At 48.1% G+C, this 21,469-nt stretch overlaps 1 long non-coding RNA gene across 2 annotated transcripts in view; it reads left to right on the top strand.

Moving 5' to 3' along the window:
* The first annotated feature begins 2,697 nt into the window (after positions 1 to 2,697).
* The window catches only part of LOC110260343 (uncharacterized), a 190,420-nt gene continuing 171,648 nt past the window's right edge, over positions 2,698 to 21,469 (top strand). The window contains exon 1 of one of the 2 annotated variants that reach the window (XR_014844546.1): positions 2,698 to 2,911. This is a non-coding gene — a long non-coding RNA (uncharacterized LOC110260343). The remainder of the gene's footprint in view (positions 2,912 to 21,469) is intronic. The other variant, XR_014844547.1, reaches the window with a different exon arrangement.

Raw genomic sequence — 21,469 nt, 5'->3', positions numbered from 1 at the left:
AAAATTTTTTTTTTTTCTTTTAGGGCCACACCTGCAGCATATGGAAGTTCCCAGGCTAGGGGTTGAATCGGAGCTGCAGCTGGCAGCCGCAGCCACAGCCACAGCCACACCAGATCTGAGCCAGGTCTGTGACCTACCCCACAGCTCGGGGCGTTGCCAGATCCTTAACCCACCAAACAAGGCCAGGGATTGAACCCTTATGGATACTAGTCGGATTCTGAACCTGCTGAGCCACAATGGGAACTCCCAATCTGGTAAACCTTTAACAGGATATTTGAAGGTTGGTGTTCTGGTCAGCTTACTCACTGTGCCCTATTAGGGGCAGTTTCCTTTGAGTCTGTCACCTCTTTGAAGGCTGAGCTCACAGTGCTGATCCCATTGTCCCTTCTGCTGCACTTTATGAGCTATGTTCCACAGATGTCATATTTATTTTTTCTTCTTTTTCCTTCCTTTTCTTTTTGGCTGTGCTCGCAGCATATGGAATTACCTGGTACAGGGATCGAACCCACGCCACCGCAGCAACCTGAGAAGCAAGAGTGACAACGCCTGGTCCTTAACCCCTAGAGGCTGAGCCGCAGAGGAACTTCCTGCAGGCATCATCTTATTTGACTCTTCACAACACTCTTAAGATATAAATTGGTTAGAGGGCTTTAACCTCTACTTTTTCTAGTTAAAAATAGGCACTCAATGTCAAAAAGCTTTTAGGCAGTCAAGCCAGGATTTGAATCCAGAATTTGTTAACTCATATTCGGGATTTTTCCTCCTGTGAAACATCCAGTTCTGAACAGAGTGTATTGTGTCTATAGTTGTCACAGACATTTGAATAAAAGCCCCCTGGATATTGATCACTTCCTGCGTGGTGAGGATCTGGACTGGAATGTACACTGGAAGCTGATTTGTACTTTATTCCTGTTAGGAAAACACATTTTCTTAGGTGGAATGTAGAAAAAATGCCAGGGTTTTATCATGTCTGTCTCAAAGTGAGATGTACTTGGGCACAAGCAGGAGTGTCTTGCTGAGGTGTGAAAGATATTTGTTTGCACTCAGATATCTGACTAGAAGCTTGTAACCCAGTGCTGAAGCTGTCTGTGCTGCAGGGCCAGTTGCTGTGGACTGCTACTTTTATAAAATGCAGTAAGAATGAATTTCTAGAAAAATGAAATAAAAGGGCACAAAGGCATGAGGTTTTTTATTATATATGTAACATATAAAAAGTCTCCTGTCGAACGGCTGTTAAAGTTACTAAATGCTTGTTCTGTGCTTTGTCATGGACCAGTAGCATAGAGTTGGCAGATGGGCAAGACCTGCAGACCACTTTTGGAGCAGCTCTGCTGTAGCCACGTGATAACATGGCTATGCGTCATGGGGGTGGCTGGTCTTACTTTGGAGGCGCCCTTTAATCTTGCTGGTTTGCAGAGGTTGACACTGAGAAGTGGGCTTCTGTCTAGAGGATTCCCTGACTAGAAGCAACAGTTATAAGACTTCAGCTCAGCCCCCTCCCCCTGCACTAAATTCCGTGCATGTGTGGTGCAGTCCCCTGTAGCATGCTACTTGCATTTCAGTCCTGCCTCTCTCTGGCCAGTGCTCTCAGGATGGGTTGCCTGTGACTTTCGTTGCAGGGGAAATTCTGTCACAAGGTAGGCTAAGGAAAGTGGAGGCACAGGGATGGTGGCGTTGAGAAGGAGATGGTTTGATGCTTGGGGGTCTGACGTGGTCTTGTGTAATCTCTATAGTAAGGCTCTGCTGGGCGTGTTCCATGGGCCACTGCTGCTGCTGTCTCTGTTCAACCAATCAGAAAATCTTAAAATCTCCAGGACTGAGTTTGTTGCCTTATTTAGTCCACAGGCCATCATCAAGGCCAGTTGCCAAAGCTCTTTGCCAAAAAGAGACAAGTTAGGAAACATTCATGACAATTATTGCTAGGAACCAATAATGCAGTATTAGCAAATACACCTTCCTGATACTGTTAAGCACTTATCATACTCAGCACTTTATCTTCACAACCATCGTTTGAAGGAGGTAGCCTCTTTCCCACTTTACAGATGTTGAAACGGGTTAAGCAAGTTGGCCAAATTTACATAATTTACAGGCACCAGAACCAAGAATTGAAATTGTTTCATGAGTCCAAAGCACGGATTCTTTTCCCATGTTAAAGAAAGGAAAAAAAGTGAGCATTTATCAAGGCCCTACTTTGTCATGTAGTCTGTTGGGAGCTCAGTTCTGTGCCCACCAAATTCATAGGCTGAAGCCCTAATCACCAGTACCTTAGAATGTGACTATATAAAGTCTTTAATGAGGTCTTTGGGGGCACACTCTAATCCAATATGACCGAGGTCCTTTAAGAAGAGGAAATTTGGGTACCAGGCCTGCATGTGCACAGAAGAGGCCATGTGCAAGAAGCACGCCCTCTGCTGGCCAATGGGAGGAGGCCTCAGAGGAAACCACACCTGCTGACACCTTGACCTTGGCCTTCCAGACTTCAGAACTGTCCTTTAAGCCACTCAGTCTGTGGTATTTAGTTACAGCAGCCCCAACAAAGTGAGTCTTCCATAAGCCAGCCAGGTGGGTGGAATTTTCTTATGACTCAAGCTTAATAAGTTGCCTGCAGTCACATGATCCAGAGCCCACAGTCTTCCACTGAGTTGCCGCTCCTCTGACCCTAGTCTGTGCTTTATACACTGCAAAGCACTGTAGAGAAACCAGAAATGAAACTGTCAAACACGGGCTTGCACGCTTGCAGTTCTGAAGCACTGCACATCGATCGCCAGCCTCACAGCGGTTCAAACAAAAGGGACTAAAGCACTGAAGGTGCTTTGCCAGAACACAAAAAACGGCCATGTGTTTACAGCACAAATGATTGTAAGTCGAGTGCATCTGGGAACAAAGAAGCAAGGATTTGGAGCGTTCGAGAGTAAGTGCTTTTAAGCTTCTATTTTCTTCTCTCCCAAGGAGAAGCCAAGTTTTTAAATCAACAAGTAGAACCCCATATGTGCAATGACTGGCTGCTCTTGAGTCAAATGCCAGATCGAGTCATTTAATTTTGTGTCCTTTTAAAATGCTTCATCAAAGCCTATGTGAATTCCTCTCTCAAAAACAATAGGCTTGTGGTTAGGTCAGCCACGATAGAAGCTAACTTGAATTATTTATTCTTCTGGGCAAGCTCCACAGACAAGTGTACGGGTATATGTTGCATGCCAGAAACAGTGCAGAGAAGAAATAGCATTGTCATCAAACAGTGCATTACTGCTGCTTCTAGGGCTCTGTTCTTTATACAGGTAACCTGGGCATGGCTCGGGGACCAGGCAGATGAGCTCTTGTTGAAAAGGAACTTAAGAGTCAAGTGTGTAGTGTTGAGAACTTTTGACTTGGAGGGAGCACCAAATCACAACAAATTGCAGATTTGGGGGGAAAGCAATGCATCATGTTGGCAGGAGTTTTGCCTCCTGGGCGCTACTCCTCCACAAGTACCAGCTTTCTCTGATACCTTTTCTAGACCTTACGTTGTCTGTCTTACCTGTGAATGTGTACCATTTCCTGACGGTCCTTTGAACTTGAAAGACTTTAAAACCCAGGGAGGCATGAAGTTCAAAAACGATCCCCTTGTCCTGCCCTCGTCTTCACCGTTGAAAATCTTGGTGTTTCTTCCTTTGGGCAGCCTTCATTTAGAGATGGCCCCAAGAGCTGGCTGGGTACATTACTTTCCGCTCTCCAGGAAAGGGGTTTTATAAAGAGAAATTTCAATTTACAGAGATGACTGGTTCATTTTTCCCAGAAGTCCTTCCTCGTGTCTCTTTCAGGTTCTTGCAGATAAGGTTACTGAGGGTGGCAGAAGAAGTTAAGAATGGCACAGAATTTCTTCTAATAGCTCTTGATGGCAGGGTGATCTTTTAGGACACCTTTGATTTAGAACACAAACCTATTTCCTTTCTGTTGCCACTGAGCCGCCAAGTCCTGAATCCTTTCCTTCTTATTGCTCTGCCCACTCTTCCCCCATCCCCCAGGAAGAGAGCTTGGGCAGAAGCGAGAAACTAAACTAAGTCTCCAATTTGCTGTCTGTGTTGGAAATGCCCTCTTTTCAAGCTAGGCAGGGGCTGCAGTTTTCTGCAGGGACAGCCGACTGGTATATAAGGATTCTTTATGATCAGCCTGAATTTGAGTTTCCCTGGGCCCTGCATTTACCATATGGTTTTTAAGTTAGTGATTAGGGGCACTGCCTTTGATATAAAACAGCTGTTCCAATCCTACCTTCACCTCTTATAAGTTGTGAAAGCGGAAGCCAGTTCCTTGTGCCTCATTCTCCCGGTCTGTAAAGTAGAAAGACGCAGGCCTACCTTATGTGGTTACTGGGAGGGGCTTATGCATATAAAGTACTAAGCATCGTATCCAGACAGGGCTCAATAAACTCACTATTAGCTCTTGTTAAGGGCACTCAGGGTGGAGCCCATAGGAGTTTTCCCAAGGATCCTCAGGGGTTAGCCCTTGTTTGAACTGTCATTGGTCTGAAGAGGGACCAACAACTGCTTGCAGGCAAAGACACGCTGTCACCTCTGTGGTCTTGCCCTGGATACCACACATGGTGCTGCCTCCAAGCAGCGTGAACTAGGATGCTCTGATGGACAAGGAGAGCTTGAATATTTTATGTATCTTGTTTTCCAATTATACTTAAGAGTTCAATAAGCCCAGCAGTAAGACACTAAATTGCAGGTCTGGCAAAGGATGGAACAGAAAAACCTAAAGTAAGAGGGTTTAAAAAAGAACTTCTTGCTCAGTTTGGGAGCTTTGGCTTACTTTTCTTAATACTCTGCTACCATCTGGCTTGGATTTTCTTCAGGCAAAAATAACTGCTGATTTTAAAGTATTGGTTTATCTTCAGTGCCTTTGTAGACTTCATCCAACTACTGAATAAATGGCCCACGATAAATGTGTCTCCATGCTCAGTGCAGGGTAGCTGATTCCAGAAATGTAAGCAGAATCAGCAGACTCTCCCCAAGAGGAGGCCTTATCCACTGAAAACCCATTTTCCCAAGCCAGCCAGAGAGACTGAATTTGCAGGAGAGGAGGAGCAGATGGTTGGGGTCTGGGCTGCAGGGCAAACTGGAGAGTATTCTTGGCATGTTTACTCTTCGGATCTAGAGTTTAGAGTATGTGAAAAACAGTGACATTCTCATACTGGTCGCTAGCCACAGGCTCCTCTTATGAGTCCTCTGCCGTTTTCTTGCCTTTTAGTCCCTCGAACCTCTTTTTTCCTCCTTCCCCCAACCGAGGCAAATTGGAAGTTATCTTCACAAGCGTTTGAACAAGAGCTGGCCTCTAGGTGGCGCTGCAGCACAGAGAATGGCAGCGGCTGGCGTCACTTCGGGCCACCACGTCTCAGGGATATTCATTATATAGGGTGATTCGTGGGACTCCGGCTTCTCGGACCTGGCTTTTGTCACGTTCAGGCTACGACCTAGAAGAGAGCGGTGGGAGGGCCGTGGGGTGGTGGTGGGGGGGCCGCTTGGGGCTGCTAGTCTCAAGCACCATAACACAGCTTTAGGTTCCTGCCAAGGCAGAGCCCAGAGTAGCTTGGCCAGGGCAGCAAGATTTGGGCTTGGCCTGTTAGGAGAGTGAGCCCAGAGCTTCAGGTTTTGTCTCCTCCTGCCCAGGTTCCCAGCCCCAGACCCAGCACGTAGCTGGGCCACCTGCCTGCCCAAGGTCTCCAGACGTGGCAGATAGTGCTACAGTCCTGTGGCTTCCTCCCCACACACCTTATTCTCACCCTCTGCTGTTTACAAAACACCTTCCCCTGTGTGATCTCATTTGCTGCTCACAAACTCCCAGGGAGAAGGGACAGGGTGGAGCCCTCCCTTGGTCTCTGGAGCCTTGAGAGGACACAGTGCTTGGTAAAGATCTCCCCCCCAGCAAAGAGGGAGTTCCTTGGAGGCAACTACTGAATTCAGCTGAGTGGTTTCAGGGTTTAGTTTGTGGTGCTTGGCACAAAGAGACACTTAAAATTGTTTACTGATTGAATAAATACTTATAGATGAAAAAAGCAAATCAAGGGACAGTAGGAGGTAGAGTCTAGAGGTTAGGGCTTCAGGCTTCCAGGACCAGGGACATTGCCTCACTAGCTACTTACTGCAGGACACGTTTTTTCCAGTTAAAAATTTATCTTGCTGTTACAGGGACTCCCGCAGACCCGTCTCCACGTGTGGTACTCTGAGAACATGACCGCCGTTGTAATGTGGGTCAGGCACCCGGGCTCCAGTCGGTTGTCTCTCAAGGGGACACCAAGGGGTGTGCGCAGATCTGGGGGAGCGGCTGGTGTTTCTGAGGGCTTCCTTAAAACTAGGAGGGGATGTGAGGTGCTCTGAGCTTCCCATCTATCCAAACCCTCTATCCTTCGCTAATAGGGTATCTTGGGATCAAAAGCTTCATTCAGGTATTATCCACCCCACCCCACTACGATCCATGAATCAGCACTTTCTTTGTTGTTTAAATGTGCATACTTCAGGTAATTTAGGACTCTGCAAGGAGACCACATAAAGTCAAGTCTTAGTTCCACCGTTTCCTAGCTGCTGGCCTTGGGCGAGTCATTTAAGCTCTTTGTGTCTCTATTTCTCATCTTTGGGATGATGATAATAAATATGTAATTCATAGCATTATTGTGGGGATTTAGAGAGTTAATAAATATAAAAGAGTTTAAACAGTCCCTGATAATAATTAAAGGCTAGAAAGTATTCTGCTGATCTTTCTTACCTGGATTCTGGATTTGAGCAGTTTGTGGTTTGTGTTTACCCTACAGAGGCTCTTCATGATTTTGGAGGATACCCTGGAATTCCTGTGTTCTAGCTGTCAGGCTCTCAGTTTTCTCCCACTCAATTACAGCTCTTTTGAGATCTAAAGGAGAAAGTAACTTGAGGAGTTCCCATCATGGTGCAGTGGAAACGAACCAGGAGGTTGTGGATTTGATCCCTGGCCTCACTTAGTGGGTTAAGGATCCAGCGTTGCCGTGAGCTGTGGTGTAGGTCGAAGACGCGGCTCAGATCTGGTGTTGCTGTGGCTGTGGTGTCGGCTGGCAGCTGTAGCTCTGATTCGACCCCTAGCCTGGGAACCTCCAAATGCTGCAGGTGCTGCCCTAAAAAGCAAAAACAAAACAAAACAAAACAAAAAAACCCACCGAAATGCATTTTCTGCTGATTGGAGAAGGGACATTACCTTCACTTCCACAGAGCCTCCCCTGGTGGCTCCCATTGGAGTTCAAGGGCTTTCTTCTCTAACGTGGTGCTCACCACATAGCACACAGTAGGTGTTTAGTCAGCGATTATGGCAGGAGGAAAGGAAGGAAGATACAGAGGATAACATTAGTACAGAGTAGTTTATATGGACAAGGTCCCTATGGAATTCACACTTGTCTCCTAAGACCCACTGACTAAGCATGAAAATCACCAAGGAAATGTGATCAGCTTGGAGGAGAAGGAGGGGGTGGAGGAGAGAGAAGAAACTGGAACAGCTGCTATCTGACCGAAGGTATCAGTGTCTCCAACGATGAGGGTTCCATAGGTTCAGGCCAAGTTGAAAACCTTGCCGCTGCTCAGGGACATTGAAGGCATCTCCAATTGCTCTCTGCCCCAGAGATGCATCTTTCTAGGGATGGTTTGTCACTTGTTTTGTAGCCTCCCGGGTGCTCTTCTTTATGGCTCAAGACCAGCCAGATCACCGGACCCTTCTGTGGGTTTTGGCGGAAGAAAGAGTTGGAAGGTGGACAGTGGTCCAGGATAGTTGTTAGTTGAAGCCTTTCTGACCTTGGCCGTCTTATTCCAACTCTTAGGCCAAATTAGACTTCTAATAGAGCCTCACTCACAGCCCAGATCCTCCACCCTGAAAGACTTGGAGTAGATAGAATGTAACTAGAGACTAGTCTAGTTTAAGGTTCCATCAGACAGTTGAAATTGAAACTCAACAGAGCTTTTCTAGTAAACACATTAGCTATTTAATCAACTGGGTCATTGATGATAAGTAGGACTGTCTCGGCTGGCATACCAACTTTGATGGATAATACCTGCCTAGGGAATAGTGTTGAGAAGGATTCTGAATCTACATCATCACATCTGGGGCTTAGGAGCAAGTACTGTGATCAGTCAACAATGTCTGGCTTAGATGCAGGAAAGGGGAGTAGCCCCAAGAGAGGTAGATATTTACCTACTGAAGTTGCTAATGAGAAGAGGAGACTGTTTATTTGAAAGCTGGGAAAACAAAAATAGTGAATGGTCAGCTATGCTCATGCCAGTAAATCAAGATGAAACTTGAGAAATTAAACTTTGGGGGAAAATGTGGTACCAGCTCAATAGGGAAGGTGGGGACAGAGTCGTGTTCTGGTTCCATGTCTCTGTAGAATGTTGATGGTATTAAAAAACAGCCAGGAGTTCCCTGATGGCCCAGGGAGTTAAGGATCTGGCATTGTCACTGGTGTGGCTTGGGTCATTGCTGTGGCACAGGTTTAATCCCTGACCTGGGAACTTCTGCATACTGTAGGCATGGCCTACCCCTCCCATCCCCCAAACAAAACACATACACACACCAAAATAACAACAGCAACAACAAAAAACACAGCTGGGTGGAGAAATAGTAGGTATGACAACCTTGGGTGGTTGCTCTGAGTTGGAGTTCAAGACCTGGGCAGATCCTGGAATAGAGAGTCAAGCCATTGATAAGCAGATGGAAGAACATAGAGAGTGTTTCCCAAACTGAGTCACATGAATCACTTAGTATCCATGAGATGTGACCCGTTTTTTGCCATGAAAAATAGGCCATGGTGGGGAGAGGGGGGGAGCTCCAGTATTCAAGTTTGGGAAACCCTCTGACGATAATATTCAAGAAAGATAACTGTAGCTCACTGTGGCTCTGGGTCAGTGGGGGTTATGGAAGAGAAATACAATAAATTATAAAAGCAGAAATGTGGGTTGGTTTAGGTTCCGAGAGGCCTTGAGTGACAGGCTGAGGGGTTAGGCTTTGACTGGAGGATCAAACGGAGGATCACGGGCTAGAGTTGGGGTTAGGAAAGTGACGCTTGATGCCATGAAAGGAAGTTGGGTGAGAGGGGAGATGGAAGGGCAGCAGATTCGCTGGGCAGCTGTCATATGGTCCAAACAAGAGGTGTGAACAGCAGTAACTAGGACAGCAGCAATGGGAATGGAAAGAGAGGGCCAAAATCAGGAGCCATCTTCCAGGAGTATTGTTGGGACCTGGCTGACTTCAGGCAGCACTCAAGGTCAAGGGCACCAAATGGCCCTGCTCTGCAACTGAGGACAGAGCCTGCAGGCTGGGACACAGATGGCTAAGAGAGTGTTTGATCAGACAGAAAGTATAACTTCTCCCCTGGAGGGGTGATTAAACCCCGAGAGCACCCGGGGCTCCGGCGTTACTCCTCTGGAGCTCTCTCACGGGCTCGCAGCCTGTGCCCTGGGCCCCTGAGGCACACCATGGCTCCAAGCCCCCTCTGCCCCAGGAGTCTATATATATATATATATATATATATATATTTTTTTTTTTTTTTTTTCCGCCATGCCTATGGCAGAAGGAGGTTCCCAGGCCAGGGACTGAATCTGAGCTGCATCTGCAACCTATACCACAGCTGTGGCAATGCCAGATCCTTAACCCACTGCACCAGGCTGGGGATGGGACCGGCAGCTCCCCATCGACAAGCTGGATCATGAACCCACTGTGCCACAGTGGGAACGCCCGAGTCTGTAATTTTAATGTTGTGTGTGAAGATTGGAGGGGGCCTTAGAGCTTATCTAGTCAGGGGCTTTCCAACCTGACCAAACATCAAGATTCTCCAAGGAGCTCATTAAAATGCAGATTCTCAGTCTCTCTTTCCGGAGTTGGAGTCAATTGCCGGAGCCTGGAAATATGCATTTTATGATGTCCTGAAGTGGTCCAGTTGCATAGTCAAAGTTAGGAATTACTTAGTGTCATCTTTTCATTTGGTAGGTGAATAAACTGAGGCCCAGGTTGGAGCAAGGATTTGCCCAAGGCCCTTGCACCAGGGCACCAGTTAGTGGCACAGCTGACTAGTACTCCATGCTTAAGGATCCTCTAGTGTAGCATGAACTAGTACTGGGTCCCATAGGTTGTCTCTAGGCTGAGAGTTACACAGTGATTAAAAGGTTCCGAAAACTTTTCCTATTGCCACCCTGCACTGGAGGTGTGTTGCTTCAGTCTAGGATAGACACACAAGAGCACAGAGGGCAAAAATAATAACAGTAAGAGTAGCTAATATTTACGGCGTGCCAGGCATTGCTCTAAGCGCTTTGGATGTAGACCTCTATTAATCCTAATAACCCTATGGGTCCGTATTGTCCCCATTTTACAGAAGAAGAAACTGAGGCACAGTGAGGTTAAGAGGGCAAGCTGCTTTCACCGCATCCTATGTGGGTGCCTGTTTTCCTTTTTTTTAAATTTTTTTTGGTCTTTTTGCTATTTCTTGGGCCGCTCCTGCGGCATATGGAGGTTCCCAGGCTAGGGGTTGAATCGGAGCTGTAGCCGCTGGCCTGCACCAGAGCCACAGCAACGTGGGATCCGAGCCGCGTCTGCAACCTACACCACAGCTCACGGCAACGCTGGATCGTTAACCCACTGAGCAAGGGCAGGGACCGAACCCGCAACCTCATGGTTCCTAGTCGGATTTGTTAACCACTGCGCCACCACGGGAACTCCCTGGGTGCCTGTTTTCCTTTGCCTTGGGACCCTCTGAGCCTCTACTTCTTTTATTCCACACACTCAGAGCTGGCCCCTTCCCCACCCTACCTGCCCCCAGGGAGCCATTCAGAACAGTGCTGGGGGAGTTTGGCTACAAGGTCGTTGTCGCCCCCAGTGCCAGGCTCTGCTATGTGCCTCCCTTTACTGAGGGGCCGCAACCAGAGAGCCAAGCCATCAGGACTGTGTAAGCAGCTGGCAGCAGGCCCTGGTGACCAGCGCTGCCAGTCACCCTGGAGGGGGCCTGCGGGACAGCTGGGCAGGCAGTGGAGAGAGGCTGCTTTCCCTGCCAGCCCCAACTTGGCTGGAAGGGCAGGCAGATCCCGGGAATTCATTCCTTGGTGAAGGAGGAGGGGCGCATTCTTGGCCAGTGCAGAGGTTTAGAGTTGTGTGCGGTGCCTGAAAGAGCTTTTATTACAGGTGAGGCACGGGTTACAGGTCTCAGGACTGCTGTTGAAACACGGTCTAATTCTGTTACCCAAGGCCCTTGTGTTAGGACTCACGTGATAAAAGTTCTTCTTGGGCTTAGTGAAAAAAGTTTATCTTATTTGGATGTTGGGAAAACAAAGATGGTTGAACAGTCAACTATGCTCATTTGATCTAGATGGACCCTGGAGGGTCTGGTGCTGAGTTCTCTTGGCTGTGTTTTTATTTTTGCAGTGGCTGCTCGGAAGCTCGGGTTTCTCTTTGTGGCTTAAGTGGACACTCCATCTGATTTTGAGTTCTTGATAAAATTAACTTCTTCCTCTCTAGTGTTTCCTCCAATTTTAATGGTTATTAATCCCTGAATTGATTTTAATTTGCCATGTTTCTGGCTACAATATATGAAAGTATCAGGTTCATTGCCTATTATCTGTTAATCTGACATTTTCAATAGGTTGGTTTTTGTTGCTGTTTACATTTTTACGTCTTTGTTGAGCAATTTTTCATGTTATTTTCTCCTATAAACGTGCTCTATGTTCTGCCCCATTAATTTGATATTAATGCTTATTAATTGATCTGTATGATTTCTTTAAATATTAAAAGGATTTACCTTTGCATTGTAAACAATTTTTTCAGACATTGCCCAATAGTGTGTGCTTTTATTTTAAGTTACCAGGAAAAAGCTGGGCAGAGAACAAATTAATTTAATTTCTTATTTTTGTACTACAATGGGTATTTATGGAGCAGTCTTTTTGATGTTCCACTTTATCTGCATTCGGTTTCTGGTGCTAAGAGCAGTAGCATTTATTAAGTGGTTATGATGTGCTAGACACTGTTCTTTATAAGTAATAATTTATTTCATAACAATATTACGAGGTAGATATTATTATCTCCATTTTACAGATAAAACTGAGGCCCAATTAAAAACTGCAGGGCTTACCCAGCTAGCAAATGATGGAGCCAGGGGTCAAACTTGAATCTTATAGGACAGTGGTTCTTCATCAGGGAATGATTTTAGCCACCGGGGAGAGAGGGAAGGTCTGGAAACACTTTTGGTTGTCACAACTGGGCAGTTGCTCACTACTGCATAGTAAGCAGAGGCCAGGGAAGCCACTCAGCCTCCTACACTGCAAGGGGCAAAGAATGATCTGGCTCAGGTGTCAGTAGTGCCAGGCTTGAGAAATCCCATGTAGACCAGCCGTCATATCATCTCCTTAGGATTCCTGAGAGCTCTTTAACTTGGTTCTCCATCCTCTGTCTGCCTGTACAACTGAAATGTCTCAGAATGGGGTGGACAACCGAATCCACAGTGGCTGGTCTTAGGGAAGGGAGTGCAGGCATCCAGAGGGGGTCCTTGGCTCGGGGAAGCCTGAAGGGTAGACACCTCCTGGGAAGAGGGGTGCTGATCCCTGAGGCAGAAAGCAGGAAGCCTTCAGGTTCATTATCATGGCCAGGCCCATTGTCATGGCTGGTCCCAAGAGGGGCAGGGGCTGCAGCAGGAGCTTGTGGCCTTGTTACCTCAGGGAGGAGTGCTCCCTCCCCTGCCAGGAACCAGCCCCCAACACAGCCCTTTGCAGGCTGGCTCACCTGCTCCTCCCTCTGCCCTTGGCTCCCCAGCGCTAACCCAGCATCTGACCTGGTCTAGCTCTCTGAGAGCTGGTGCCTCCTGCCCACCGACCTCACCTGGCCACTGACCCCAGCCGTCCCTGGAAGTCCGTGCCCCAGCCATACCGCTGGGCCCTCAAGCGGAAGTCTCAGATGCAGTCTTCCAGAGGATATGGCAGAAGAATGTTCCTAATCCTGGCAGCTGGGACATTGCTTTTGGAAGGCAGTGCTGTGGCGAGAACACTGCACGAGGAGCTGGCAGACCTAGGCTGGTGGCTTCGTGCATTTGGAAGCCCCGCATGCCACTCCATGCGGGTTACATCTGTCTCCTCCACGGGGCCTGGCACTGGGCTTTGCGTGGGGCTGGCTGTCAACAGTTATTTGTTTGGTGGAATAAATGCATCACTGCTCTGCTCTCCGATCTGGACAGATTGAAATCACCTCCGCAGAGGGACCTGGGTGGCGGCAGCTGACTGCTGCACGGCAGAGGATTCAGGGTCCCTGGCGATCTGTGCAGGGTACAGGACTCAAGGGCTGACCAGCCTCCTCCTGTCTTCAGGGCAGGCGCCTGGACCCGGTGCTGAGCCTGCTCTTGCCTGCGGGCTTGTCTTAGCCCGCCTCATTCTACCTCCCCACCGCACACACCTGGGCCTGAAGACCTTGGAGGCAAGAGGCTGTTAGTAAATTAAACGGAAACTCAGTGGGGGCCGACTCTGTGCCAAATACTGGGCCAAGCACAGCAGACACAGGAATGAATAAGAAAGATGTGCCCCTGACTAGTGGGGAGTAGAAATTTTCAACTAGTAAATATTAGTGGAATGTGTATAATGAAGTACAGGTTTTTTTTTTTTTGTTTTTGTTTTTTTTTTTTTTTTTTTTTACTGTTTATTATTGACATATAGAAATGCTAGAAATTCAGCGGATACAATTTCCATCACAGGGCGTTCCCGTTGGTTGTGGCTCAGCGGAAATGAATCTGACTAGCATCCATGAGGTTGCGGGTTCGATCCCTGACGTCACTCAGTGGGTTAAGGATCTGTCATTCCTGTGAGCTGTTGTGTAGGTTGCAGATGCAGCTTGGATCTTTCGTGGCTGTGGCTGTGGTGTAGGCCGGTGGCTATAGCTTCTATTGACCCTAGCCTGGGAACTTCCATATGCCGTGGGTGCGGCCCTAAAAAGATGAGAAAAAAAAATTCATCACAGAAGCCACATTAGTGTCCCTTTCTCTGTACTGTTTCTGCCCAGAGGCAAATGTGGCGGTTACATGTACGACCTGTTTCAGCAGGTTACATTCACCCCAAAAAGTCTGGCCCCGTGGTCTGCTCTGATATAGTTAAAAGAGTACTACGTTCTAAAAAGATCTCTTTTTTGGTTTATTTGGCTGGGCCTGTGGCATGTAGAAGTTCCTGGGCCAGGGATTGAACCTGAGCCACAGCAGTGATGAAGACAAATCCTTAACCTGCTAAGCCACCAGGGAACTCCTATGCATTCTCTCTCTCTCTCTCTTTTTTTTTTTTTTTTGCCTTTTAGGGCCGCACCTGCAGCTTATGAAAGTTCCAGGCTAGGGGTCGAATCAGAGCTACAGCTGCCGGCCTACACCATAGCAACATCAGATCCGAGCCACGTCTGCAAACTACACCACAGCTCACAGCAACACAGGATCCTTAACCCACGGAGCGAGGCCAAGGATTGAACCTGCAACCTCATGGTTCCTAGTCGGATTCATTTCCATTGTGCCATGATAGGACCTCCAGTATACATTCTCTTTTAAAAAAATGTTTATTCCTTTCCATTATGGTTTATCCCAGGAGATTGGATAGAGCTCCCTGTGCTATACAGCAGGGCCTTATTGTTTATCCATTCCAAATGTCATAGTTTGTTTTGCATCTACGAACCTCAAACGCCGGTTGCATCCCTCTCCCTCCCCCATGCCTTGGCAGCCACGAGTCTGTTCTCCTTGTTTGTGTGTCTGTTTCTGTTTTGTAGATGGGTTTGTTGAGCAAAATTTTAGAATATTTATCACCACCAATATCAGCCCCATTAGTAATCCCCCTCCCCCCAAGCCCTGGCAATAGCTAATCTACTTTCTATCTCTGTAGATTTATCCGTTCTGGACATTTTTCATAAATGGAATCATATGTGGTCTTTTGTGTTGGCTTCTTTCACTTAGCATAATATTTTCAAAGTTCATTCCTGCTGTAGCATGTATCCATATTTCATGCTTTTGTATGGCTTAATGATAATCCAATGTATGGATATACTACGTTTCAGTGACTCATCTATCAGTTTATGGACATTTGAGTTGTCTTCGCTGTTTGGCTATCATGAGGAGTGCTGCTATGAACACTGATGTGCAAATTTTTGCATAGACTTAGCATTTTTCTTGGATATATACCTAGACGTGGAATTGCTAGGTCATAGGGTATGATTGGGGTTATTTCTTTTTAGGGCTGCACCCGTGGCATATGGAGCTTCCCAGGCTAGGGGTCAAACTGGAGCTGCAGCTGCTGGCCTACACCACAGCCACAGAAATGCCAGATCCGAGCTGCCTCTGTGACATATACCGCAGCTCTGAGCAAAGCTGGATCCTTAACCCACTGAGAGGGGCCAGGGATCAAACCCCGGTCCTCATCCTCAGGACACTAGTTGGGTTCGTTACCACTGAGCCACAACGAGAACTGCTGAATGGGGTTCTTGATTGCAAACAGCAGAATCTTCCCTGACACTCTTAAGCAAAGAAGAAATTACCAGCAAGAATATCAGAATCCTCCAAGGGAGAGGCTGAAGGGCTGGGCCTGGAAAATGGGACAAGAGCCATCGGTCGGTCGGTCAGTGGCCAGGCAATGAAGCCGTAGGCAGGGCCACCCCATGGAAGTGCTTGGGCTGGCACAACTTGGCAGCCTGCCCGCTGGCTCTCGCCCAAGGTCCCAGTCTAGGAGAGAGTCTGCAGTTGGTCAGGTCTGTGTATCCACTCCCCCTCTCCCCACAGCTCTGGGTCAGGGAAAGGCATGATCTGGTCACTTCAGCCCCCACTGCGGCAGGGCAGCCATCTACAACGGGCAGTTTTCCCCAAAGGGCAAGGAAGGCAACGACGTGAAGTTGGAGAGAATGAACACCCCCCAAACGACAAATGTCTGCTACACCTGGGCCAGATTATGAGGGGCCAGACCCAGCCTCCTGGAGGAGCAGACCTAGCACACCTGGGGCAGGAGGGGCAGATGGAACGCAGTGGGGAGCGGGGAGGAGGTAAGGAGAGCAGGTGGGGAGGCTTAGCTATAGGATGGCCTCTGGTTGGGCCCCAGACTGATCTAGAAGTGGGGAAGGGCTTTCTGCCTCTCTATTGCCCCCTCATCTCTACTTTTCCTCCATTCTTTTTTTTCTTTTTTTTTTTTGTGTCTTGCCTTTTCTAGGGCTGCTCCCGCGGCATATGGAAGTTCCCAGGCTAGGGGTCTAATCAGAGCTGCAGCCACCGGCCTACGCCACAGCCACAGCAATGCCAGATCCGAGCCGCGTCTGCGACCTACACCACAGCTTACAGCAACACCGGATGCTTAACCCACTGAGCAAGGCCAGGGATGGAACCCGCAACCTCATGGTTCCTAGTCGGATTCGTTAACCACTGCGCCACGATGGGAACTCCTTTTCCTCCATTCTTCTGTCCTCCCTTTCTGGCTTCTTTTGGCCAGATTTTGAAGACCCTGAGAGGGATATATATACACACACTGGGCGAATTCACTAGGCTGTAATCTCCATGAGAACAAGGGACTAAATCTGCCTTTTTCCTCATAGTAGCTACACTGCGTAGAACAGTGCCTGACACAGAGTAGATGCTCAATAAACACCTACTGAAATCTTGAAAGATTATGGGCAAAAAGTAGTTGAGAAAAAACAATGCCACATCATACAGACTGAATTATTATTCTCCATTCTTTGCCCTTTCCCTGTTCTAGTTACTCTACATGCATAACCTTTGCCATTTGACTTGGCAATACCTGTTACCAGAACAGGTGAGGGATATTTCCTTGTCCCCTTGATGCTGGGCATGGCCATGTGATTTGATTTGGCCAATGAATTGTTAGTGGACATGAGGCCAGCAAAGCTGGGTTATGCTTGCGCAATTCACTTGGCCTCATGCCTTTCTCCATCTGCCTTGAGAGCCTGGGTAGCCTCTGGGTAGCCGCTGGTCTAAGAAAAATGAGGAGGTTTATGAGCCAGTCTGAACACCACCTGCAGCTGGAGCCAAACCCAGGGGTCTTGGGAGAGCCACAGCAGATCCACAGACCTGAGAGGGAGAAAAATGAATGTATAAATGACTTTGGGAATTCCCTGACAGCCCAGCAGGTTAAGGATCCAAAATGCTCACTGTTGTGGCACAGGATTCAATCCCTGACCTGGGAACATCTCCATGTTGCGGGCATGGCCAAAAGCAAAAACAAAAACAAAAAACACTAAATAAATAAACAAATGACTTTGGAGTCCAAAGACCTAATTTGAATTTGAGCTGATTAATTTTATTATCCTGTACTTAATATCTCCGTGTCTCTTTCCATGTCCATTAAGTGAGGATAGCACCTACCTTGTGTAGCGTCGGCAGAGAACACATTTAGCTGCAGAGCCTCACAGCAGGGCTTGGTAGATTGTCAGCCGCCCAAGAAGCATCCACGCTTCCCCTCTCACACAGTCCCAATTTTCACGACGGTTTCACACACATACCACCCCCCCGCCCCATGCTTCCCGGGACTCTGAGTTCCCCCTGAACTTTGGAGCTGATTGGTGGAGGAGTCTTGATTGATGTAGGGCAATCCCAACCCTCTGGCCCATATTACTGGCTCACGAACCAGGTGTGTGCCAGTAGAAAAGGGCACGGGTCCAGCCCTGGCCATGTGCTCAGGCACAGGCGGGTGGATCAGTCAGGCTCTTAGCTGCAGTAACAGAAGCTGACTCTGGGTGATTCAGCACTTTAAAAGTTTACTGAAAGGACAATGGGTGGCTCAGAAGATCCTAGGGAGAGCTGGAGAGCCAGGCTCCAGGCCAAGCTGGCCCACACCACTCCCCCGTTCAAAGCTGCGAGAGAAAGGCTGACAGCACCAAGCTCTGGAACCGGGCGCTGCAGGCTCTACCCCAGCTGCTTCTGTGCCAGGAACAGAAATTTACTGTGACCACTGATGCCTGTGCTGTAGGAGCGGGACGGAAGAGGGGAGAGGGCGGCGGCTGATGCTCTGCGCTTCTTGCATCACCAACTGGAGTAAAAGTCCCGTGTCTGCATCAGGAGAGCAGACTCTGGCTTCTACCTTGGGGAGGTGGGACTTAGAATTTTCAACGTGTCCTAACAAAGGATGAGTGTTCGAAAGAGCCAGTGTGATGACAAGTATGAGAGATGTTTGCTCCAGTTTGAGAACATGAGGTGCAACAGCACTGTTTGCTGGGACTTCTTAGGAAGAATCTTCCTCGTTTAGAAAACGGACACAAGAAGAGGCTCTCATTTCCTGTGGACACTGCGATGTGCTGGTGTGGAGCTTGGAGCACAATAAATCATTTGGGCACGTGGGAAACCAGCCTGAACATGAAGCCAATACACAGAGGAGGGAAGGAACAGGAGAGGAGCAGAGAGAGCCCAGGGCCACTGTCCTTGGCTGATTCAGAGGAAGGCATCCAGCCTCTGCATGTCCAGTTACATGAGCAAGTGTGGCCTGGGTTTTCTGTTGCTTACAGCCAAATGCATCCTAAACTGATGCAGTAGTGATGACACATAAAAACTACTAGAGGGAGTTCCTGTTGTCAGTCAGTGGTAATGAACCTGGCTAGTATCCAGGAGGATGTGGGTTTGATCCTTGGCCTCGCTCAGTGGGTTAAGAATCTGGTATTGCCGTGAGCTGCAGTGTAGGCTGCAGACATGGCTCGGATCTGGTGTTGCTGTAGCTGCGGCATAGGCGGGCAGCTGCAGCTCCGATTTGACCCCTAGCCTGGGAACCTCCATATGCCGCAGGTGTGGCCCTAAAAAGACAAAACAAACAAACAAACAAATAAAAACTACTAGAGGCAACAAAAGCCAAGGAAATCGGTGAAGACCTGGGTTCTAGCCCCATTCCTGCCTTGTGCCTCTTAGCCAAACCATTTCATCTCTGCCCCGCAGTTGTGCCTCGTTCCAGAGCTGTTGCAGAGGGCAGTCAAGGATGGGGGATCCCTGGGTAGCCTAGTCCAAGTGGAAAGGATTCTTATTCTTCCCGGCAGGCTCCGGTAATCAAATGAGACAGGGGCAAAACCACGGTAATAAATGAACAAACAAACAGCTGTTTTCTCAAAGGCTTTAACATTCCAGGTTCCCATTTGGCTCAAGTTTTCGTGTATCCTCTATACTTGGCAGCTGGGTGGGAGGTAGTGGGAGGGAGGAAAGAGAAGGAAACGCTTTGAAGTAGAATTAGGTCAAAGCTGATCACTGAACAGCATGTAGATGCGGGGAGTTTGCTTTTCCTTTTCTCTGCATTCCTAGACGCACACTGGGAAAACTTTAGGTTCTTGTTGCGGGAGGGGGCATGAGGAAGGATGGCAAATGTGCCAGATGTTTTACCTTTATTCTCTTACATCGTCCTCAGGGCAGTCCTTGGACGTGGGGACACTGGCCTCCGTTTTCAGGGGCGGCAACAGTTCAGAGAGGTCAGGTCACCTGTCCCCAGCATGAACTTGAACGTAGTCCTGCCAGATTCTAGACTGAGCACGCTTTTTAGGACCCCTCACCAGCTCCCAGGAAAAATGAAAACATACTCCCCTGGGTATCTGAGCTCCAAAGGTTTAACCCGAAGCCTAGAGAGGGCTGAGGGTTCACTCCCAGCATTCTTTTTCCTTGAGGGAGGCACCTGTGGTCATATACATACATATAACCCTAACATATATAATACATATATATATAAAATCTTTTTTAGTATTAAAGTATGGTTGAGTTACAATGTCGTTTCAATTTCTGCTGTACAGCAAGGTGACCCAGTCGCATGTAGACATTCCTTCTCTTACGTTATCTGCCTGAATGAGGATATCTTTGAAGGACACGCAAGAGCTGGTCAGAGTGGGTGAAGTGAGGGTGACGGAGAAGGAACCAAGTCTCTGGGGATTTCCGGGAGCAAGGCTTTAACTTCACGGTTGGCCTTTTCCTTACTAAACATTGTCCTATGTGCACACATTACCTATTTAGAAGGTAAATTCAATGATTTTTCAGGGTTTAGGTCTTGGGTCGGCTGCTTTCCAACAGTGACCCGGGCTCGTCGTGTTTTAATATTTTCTCATTTGTAAAATAGGGATGCAAATGTCTACCTCTCAGGCCCGCTCAGAAGATTGGATCATAAAATGCATAGGAAAGGGTTTGGCACTGGGCCAATGCTCAATAAACGGAGGCCTGCTCTTGACACTGCCCAGCTCGAGCCATAGGAAAACTGCAATTAATAGGTCGTGGCTGCTTGTGGGCCAGGGCGTGTCCACAAGTAATTTTGGAATATTTAAATTTTCAACCTGTACTACCTCTTGGGCCTGAAAGAGCGTGGCAAGTCCCCCATGAGTATAAACCGTAGGTTACAAGAGAGAACACAGGTGCACGGCCACGCAGATCTGGCTTCAGCACCTGAAGCTGTGTGACTCTGAGGAAGGCCCCCAAGCTGAGCTTCAGCGCCCTGGCAGCTCTGGGGTCACTGGATCCTCATGGGTGGTCTTTGTTCCTTATCAGAGGCCCACCTCCCAGACCAGATCCAGCTGCAGAACACATCAGCCGGAAGTCTTTGGGGGGATACATAGAGAGGAAGACGCAGATCACACACAGCAGGACAGATAACATTTCAAATCCACACACCTTTCCTCTCCACTTACCCTCCCACTCAATTCCTCTTCTCGGCCAACCATTTTCTTGCTTCCTCCTTTTCACCTCGATAACTTCTGAAAACTCCCTCTGTGGGCGGGAGCAGTTCTCTACACGCAGTGGGTGGGCCTCACTCAGCAAAGACCTTGCTGGAGAGGGGGAGGGGAGCCTCACGCCATCCTGCCACGTGTCATTGGGCAATAATTACAATTACCTTGCAAGCGTCTTGTGAGAATGAACAGACCTGGAATTCAAGTCCACGTTTTCTGGCCTCAGGTTCACTCTCTCTTCCCACAGCTATCTCAAAGCAACGAAATATTATCGAATCTTGATTGCTAGAAACTCCCCTTGCTTGAACACTCAGTTTGACCATGTTTTGTGGGCATTGTACATTCCACTTTTAGGAGAGACAAAGAGCTAGCCAGGAATGTGAAAATAAAAATTCAACTTCCAGAATAACTTCTGGGGTCAGTCCAATTTTACGCCAACATCTTATTCTCTCTGCATCTGTGATGCCAACCAGGGAGCCGTGAATTTCAAGTGATGACCCCTGAGGCAGAGTGACAGCCTCTGTTGTCAAAGAGCCATCTTACTGTGTTCACTGACCTCTGCTTCAGCGAGAAGGCAGATTGAGATGTTTCAGAAATCATCTGCAAGACTTGAGATGTGATAAGGTTTTCTTCTTAGTCTGACTTCCCACTTGGTAAACTTCCCACTTTTGTGAGCAAGCAGGGATTTCTCTGAATAAGACCTCTCCGGAAAGGAAAGGAACCAGGGTGATCCAGCCTATCAAGAGGCTCAGCAGATGGTCCCCAGACATGGAGAACAGACTTGTGGGTGCCGAGGGGGAGCGGGTGGAGTGGG

Source organism: Sus scrofa, chromosome 4 (genome assembly GCF_054392235.1).
Source record: "Sus scrofa isolate SSC_HxYL_T2T_F1_AM1 chromosome 4, Sscrofa_HxYL_maternal_Yorkshire_Landrace_v2.0, whole genome shotgun sequence".
Classification (NCBI taxonomy): Eukaryota; Metazoa; Chordata; class Mammalia; order Artiodactyla; family Suidae; genus Sus; species Sus scrofa.
The sequence above is the reverse complement of the archived record's forward strand: the minus strand, read 5'-3'. Positions and strand labels throughout refer to the sequence as shown.